Raw genomic sequence first — 7,391 nt, forward strand, 5'->3', positions numbered from 1 at the left:
AGGAAAGAAATAAGGAAAACCTGAATTAGGATGGGCTCAGTGGGACTCAAAGAGTAGATGACAGAATTGATGGAGTCTGCCAGAAAGTACAAAAAAAAAAAAAAAAGGAAAACATTTTTTAATAAAAAAGTAAAAGATCAGGAATGCTGATGCATAGGGGCACATGTACCCCAATGTTCATAGCAGCACTCTCAACAATAGCCAAAACATGGAAAGAGCCTAAGTGTCCATCAATTGACAAATTGATCAAGAATATGTGGTATATCTATACAATGAAATACTATATGACAATGAGAAAGAAAGAAATCTAGCCTTTTGTAGCAACATGGATGGACCTTGAGGGTGTTATGATGAGTGAAATAAGTCAGACAGAGAAGGACAGATACCATATGTTTGCACGTATAAGTGGATTACGAGGAACTTAATGGAGGACCATGGGGGAGAAGGGGAAAAATAGTATGGGAGAGGGAGGGAGGCAAACCATGAGAGACTCTTGAATGCTGAGAACAAACTGAGGGCTGATGGGGTGGGGGAGAGGGGAAGGGGGTGATGGGCACAGAGAGAGCACTTGTTGGGAAGAGCACTGGGTATTATATGGAAACCAACTTGACAATAAACTATTTAAGAAAAATAAAAATAACAAAATAAAAGATCAGCCTGGGTTCAAACGTTCAGAAAATATGAGTTAAAGAAAGACAAAGTGGACAGGAGCAAATTGAACCAGAAATGATTCATGAAGTCTCATCAAGCTGAAGAAGGTGCAGTCTCAGAATAAAAATCTCCACCAAGAAGGCAACAAACTGAATGAAAAGAGAATCACAATTAGCTGATGGGTGTAAGTTGATTTTATCTGGAATGAAATAAATACCTTAGGCCTTAAGAAAGTGACTGATGGGTTTTGGTTCACCAGCATAGACCTCAGGCTGTCCGAACAGTTTAACCCAAAACATGGATATCAGGCCAAATTATACAACTATGTCAACAATATGAATGGCAAAATTAAGAAAGAAGAATCTAAGAGATTCCTATATGCCCTGTTTTCTCAGTTTGGCCACATGCTAGATATAGCTTTAAAGATGTGAAGATGAAGGGGCAAGCCTTTTGTTATTTTTAAGGAACCAGGCTCATCCACAAATGCCTTGAGACAGTTATAAGGATTTCCAATTTATGGTAAAACAATGCAAGGGGCGCCTGGGAGACTCAGTCAGCTAAATGTCTGACTTTGGCTCAGGTTATTATTTTGTGGTTCATGAATTGGAGCCCCACATCAAGCTGTCTGCTGTCAGCATGGGGCCTGCTTTGGCTCCTCTGTCCCCCCTCTCTCTGCCCCTCACCTGCTAGTCCACTCTCTCTCAAAAATAAACAAACATGTAAAAAAAAAAAAAAAAGAAAAGAAAAACAAGGAGAATCCATTATGCAGAAACAGATACTGTTATTATATCTAAAATGTGTGGCACTTTTGATGACCAAGAAGGAAAAGGAAAAAGCAAAAACCATAGACCAGACAACAAAAAGCCTGGTCAGGGAATACCACATGCAGCAAATACCCAAGGAAATTCAAAATCAAATCCTCCAGTGCCTGATTACCCTCCAAATGATATTTTATTCCTTACTAATCTGCCAAAGGAGACTAATGAGATAATGTTATCCATGCTGTTTAATCAGTTTCCTGGTTTCAAGAGTGTGTTTGGTACCTGGGAGGTGTGACATGGCTTTTGCTGAATTTGAAAATAACGAACAGGCTGAAGCTGTCAGGGATGTTTTACAGGGATTTCAAATCACACCGTCCCATGCCATGAAGATCACTTATGCCAAGAAATAACATATGTTGATAGTTGTCTTTAAAGGACTTGGTGTTATTTATAGTGCTCGTTTTGATAACATTTGGTCAGGCCATTTTGACAGTTGGGGGTGAGGGGCAGTGAGTGTTAAATTTTTGTGAATGATTCCAAAAAATACCTAGTCTTTGTTTTGCATTAATGAACTATGAAATATACAGTCCTGAAATTTGTACAAACTTTTATTTGTATTCAAAAGAAAGAAGGAAAGAAGGAAAGAAAGAAAGAAAGAAAGAGAGAGAGAGAGAGAGAGAGAGAGAGAAAGAAAGAAAGAAAGAAAGAAAGAAAGAAAGAAAGAAAGAAAGAAAGAAAGAAAAAGAAAGAAAGGAAAGAAGGGGGGGGAGGAAGGAAGAAAGGGAGAAGGGGAACCAGGTAACCAATAAAGGATCAGGATACAGAACACCTATGGGCCCTATGTCCAAATCAGTGTAACCTTTAACAATGCCTTTATTTACTTATTTTTAACTTTTAAAAAAATATTTATTTATTTATTATTTTTTGAATGAGAAAGACAGAGTGTGAGCAGCAAGGGGCAGAGAGATAGACACACACAGAATCTGAAGCAGGCTCCAGGCTCTGAGCTGTCAGTACACAGCCCAAAGTGGGGTTTGAACCCATGAACCACAAGATCATGACCTGAGCTGAAGTCGGATATTTAGTCAACTAAGCAACCCAGGCATTCCTGGCAATGCCTTTAAAATTGTAAGGGAGTATGATCTCAAATTAGAATTTTACATACAGGCTGCGAGTCGATTGTGAAGGATGAATAATAGCATTTTTCTGATATGTAATGGCATTTTCTGATAAGGCTTCAAAAAATCTCCCATTCAATGTTAATCTCCCATTAACAGCAAAGAGTAACTGGAAGATTTATTACAGTTAAAATAATTCATCTACTAAAGTTAAAGCAATTAATTTACTAAAATAATTAAACTTAGACATAGACAACACAGAAAGTACGGAATCCAATACAGGAGAGAGATACACAAAAGAAACTAACAAGAATGCGGTGAAGCCAAATCCTAAAACAGAAGTTGTAACACAGGTCTAGAGGACAGTCCGTCCAGACGGAAGTTGGAGGACAGTGACTTCCACAAGGGATCCTGCCAAGAAGTTAATGTTAATGATAGAACAACTAAAGTATTTCAGTGTATTTTCTGGGTCATCCATGAGGTCAAAGAAGTTGGCAACTAACAAATTACACAGGAAAAAGAGAAAAGAGAAAACCAAGGCAGTCATTAATTCCAGGACAAATAAAACATTGCCTAAGAAAAGTCATTGTAATCACAGTACAATACTTCTCATAACTCTGAATAATATTTGCATTGTCATAAATTCATGAACATTAAACATTAATTCAACCAAAAAGAGTGATATATAAACTACATTAGGAACATTAAGGAAGAGAAAGTATTTACCTCAAAGAGAAGCAAATATATATCTTCCATAATAGAAGGTTATTAAATAATATCAAAAACAGAAAGACCAAGAAATGATAACTTAAAAATGAGATTCATAAAAGTACAGTGTAGGGAATATTGTCAATGGGACTGTAATAGTGTTGTATGGTGATAGATGGTAGCTACATTTGTGGTGAGTACAGCATAACGTAGAGAGATGTGGCATCACTATGTTGTACACCTGAAACGAACGTTAATACTGTGTGTCAACTAGACTCAAAGAAAAATGTTTTAAATGTGATTTATAATACAGAGGCAACCAGCAGAAGAAACAGCTCTAAAGGTTAAATATACAGCCTTGATGATGAAAAGAGGGCAATAGAAAATACTAGGCTTTCTCTGTAAGCATAGCACAACTATTTGACTTTTAAGATTATTTACATGTATAACTTTGTTTAAAGAAATAATTAAATATAGAAAAGATTTTTCATGTTTCCAGGAAGAAAATAAACAGGACTGGTAGAAGAAAAGCTAAAATTTGCAATGGATTAAGAAAACAAAGTGTGACTTAACATTTGTATACAATCAAGAATTGATGCTGTTTAGTAAACATCAAGTATTCTCAAACACTCCACCTTCAGGGAATTCACCACATATAAGGTCATCTTTCAAAAACATTAATTAATTAATGTAATTATTTTAAAATAAAATTGAGCCAATCAAAAGCTCAATGTAATGGGGAAAAATGCAAAGGATATGTTTAACAGAACAGAATACATTATAAAATTAGGCAATTAACATATATTAATTTTTTTAAATTAAGACATTTGTTAAGGGGTGGTGGGAGAATGTGTATGTATGTGGTAAGTGTCTGGACACCTGGTGGCTCAGTCAGGTAAGCATCTGACTCTTGATTTCTGACTTACAGGATTCCTGAGTTTGAGCCCATGAGGTTCCTGGCTCCACACTGAGAGTGCCAGGCTGAGAGTACAAAGCCTGCTCAGGACTCTCTCTCTCTCTGCCCCTCCACCGCTGGCAGTCTCTGTCTCTCTCTCTCTCAAAATTAAATTAAAAAAAAATATTCTTAAGTGATAAATGTGTGTCAAACCCTGTCTAAAACTGAAATGTGTGTTTCAGGAAATGGAACATAATGATTTCAACCTTTTTTTAGTCTTTCTCATGTTTTTTTCCCATCAAGTTAGAAGTATGAATAGAAAATACTTATTGAAGTGTTTGCAATTTCTTTAGTTTCTTCTTTTTTGAGTGTCTTCATTTTTAATAAATCAAAATAATCTGAATAATCTTCTTAAATTAGCCTTCATAGTCTAATCCTATTTAGTAACATTTTGTTTCCCTCTGAGATGATGATCTTTCCTTGTGCACCTATAAAAAGAACAATATCTGAATGTAACTTAACAACAACCAGGGTTATTGGGGGGGGGGGGTATTTGTTTTTCTTTGTATTCTATTTGATTTCATTATAATGAAGCTGAATTATGTAAGTCTAAACAAGCAAAAAAGATACAGAACAGAAAAAGAAAAACTAGCAAAAATTTTTTTGCTTCTCAAAGGAAAAGAAGTTGCAAGCATAAATACCCATTAGTGTCAATGAGGAGAGCCCAATCTAAGTTTTCTGTTATACAGGTTGGCAGAAGTTTTTCCCAATATCTGGAATCCATGACTATATTCTGTACTTATTGTAAGCAAGGCCCCCTCAGGTGTTTATCTTAAATTTTATCTCTCTCTTCTCCCTCCACTTACTCTATAAGACAGGGGACTCTGCTTTAGTCTGAGAAGACATTATGTCCTTCTCTGTACCCTTGAACTCCCATCTTCTCAAGATATTTCAACCTTTTTTTTCTCCCCTTCCTTGATATATGGTTTATTCTATCAGGTTAAATCTGACTGCCTGTCCAAATGTTGAGGCACTTTCATTTTATCCATTTCTACTACAGTCTCCAATATTAAGCCAGACAAGCCCAGTGTGCCTCTCCTAATCCACTCCAATGCCCTTGTCCTTTGTGCACTGGAGTCTTCCACCTGGCATCTCACTCTTGTCAGATTAATCTACAGGTCACCTTCTGAAAGTGTCCTAACAGGTATTTGACAAGCAGATTGATTTAATTCCTGACACACACCACAGATTAGATTCTGGCATCCATCCTGTGTCTGTGCCCTGGTAAAGTTCGATGGCTCTTCCACCCTTCCTCACCAGCTTCTTCTGGTACAGGACACCTAGGGCAATTCCTGATGAGCCTTTGTGACAAATAAAAATTTCTTTAACCTTATTTAAAAGAGTTTTTTTAGAGTTAATAACCAAAGGCAAAATCAGGAGCCAAGAAAAGAAACTAAAGTAGGGTACCAGATGTAAAGACATCAAACCATCAGAGTGAAAAGGCACAAATAGAAGATAAGTGGAGAGGCCACTAATGAGGGAGATGGTAGAGTAGAATGAAAAATGATTTCTACAGAGCTTACTTATCTAGGTGGTCAAGAACATAAATTGGAGGATTGTCTCAAGTCTAAATGGGGTTAAATCTATATTTGTAGGAATGTAGACTACTTCACACATTTAGGATTCACTGTGTGATCCAGCTAAAATATGTCTTCCTCAGTTCTGGCTCTTGCTTGAGATGCTGGAATCCTTGTATGTAACCAGCTCTGATGTCTTATATAAACTGCTACAATGCACAAAATATCTGTTCTAGGAAGTCTATTAGAATAAGCATGGGGTATAGCCTATAGTCTCTGTTCCACTGGATGAGACCTGAGTCCCTGTACCATCCAAGATGGGGCAATTCCAGTTTTGTATTTGATTTGTTCCTTTAAGATACATCATGTACTAGTGACAGCACAAGACAGACAGAGAGGCCCCCCAGCTACTTGGGAGTACTTGTACCAATTCATCTCCTAACACACTGAGAATCTCCCAACCTCCACACAGTTTCTATCCCTGAAGAAGGGGAAGGGCTTAAGAATCCCTACTTTGTATGTACCATTAATAAAGTACACAGTGCCCACCCAAAAACTAACTAGTAAATAAATAAATAGGTTACACCATGCATCATGCACCCAGCATAGACACCTCTCGTAGACTCTTTGGTTTGCTCATAATTGGTTCCTGATACTGAAAGCAGCACGTTCAATCCTTTTCGCTAACAGGAAGAGAATTTTTCAACGTGTATGATATGGTGAGCTATAGTCAAGAAAGCAGGTGGGACTTCCCTCCTCTAGCTGAGAGTTGTTTTGTCTGCCCTTGGCAGATCTTCTGACTGTATCTCACAGATGCCCCAAATAACAACACATTGCCATCTATCTCTGAAACATATCAGCATTCCTCTACGCCAAATGCCTCACAAGAATTGCTTGCATAGACAATCTGCATTTTCTCATCTCCCGTTCTTTCTTGAATCTCATCTAATCAGGCTTTGTCTCCAGAATTCCATGGATCACTTTCATTGAGGCTGCCAACATACTGACAAAGAGAATAGTCAATGAGACTGTTGAGATATATTTTTGCGACATCCAGAGGGTTACTTTTATATGAAATTCAGTGTGAATAGTGCCCTCAGAATGCTTGCAAAACAGTGTTCCTGGTATAATTTTCTAAGGCTTTATTTGTTCTAACTTTTTAAGTTTATTTATTTATTTTGTGCAAGTGGGGGAGAAGCAGAGAGATGAGAGAGAGAGAGAGAGAGAGAGAGAGAGAGAGAGAATCTCAAGCAGGTTCTGCACTACCAACGGAGAGCCTGACATGGGATTTGAACTCACAAAACCATAAGAGCATAACCTCAGCTGAAACCAAGAGTTGGATGCTTAACCAACTGAGCCACCCAAGCACCCCCTAGGACTTAATTTTTAAAGTCAATATTAATCTGTTAAGTTTCATCACTATTGTTGCACATAGCTAGGTGTATTTATTTCACTGTTGAATAATATTTGGTTGTCTGAATGAATATATTTTGTTATTCATTCTTTTTTCTTTGTCTTGTTTTCTTGTGTTAAAGATGTCTCCAACTTTTTTGTAAAATATTCTACGTGACTTCTGGTATATATATGCAGTGTTTTCTCTTGAGTCATTTGGCATGGGGATGTTCATCTTTACAAGATAATGGCAAAATATTTTCCAAAATGACTATTTGTAGCAATTTAC

At 37.1% G+C, this 7,391-nt stretch overlaps 1 pseudogene; it reads left to right on the forward strand.

The window, feature by feature from the left end:
• The first annotated feature begins 948 nt into the window (after nucleotides 1-948).
• LOC120225078 lies at nucleotides 949-1,822 on the forward strand (annotated as a pseudogene).
• Nucleotides 1,823-7,391: the final 5,569 nt, after the last annotated feature.

This window comes from Hyaena hyaena, unplaced genomic scaffold (assembly GCF_003009895.1).
Source record: "Hyaena hyaena isolate Hyena2069 unplaced genomic scaffold, ASM300989v1 scaffold_1321, whole genome shotgun sequence".
In the NCBI taxonomy this organism is placed as follows: Eukaryota; Metazoa; Chordata; class Mammalia; order Carnivora; family Hyaenidae; genus Hyaena; species Hyaena hyaena.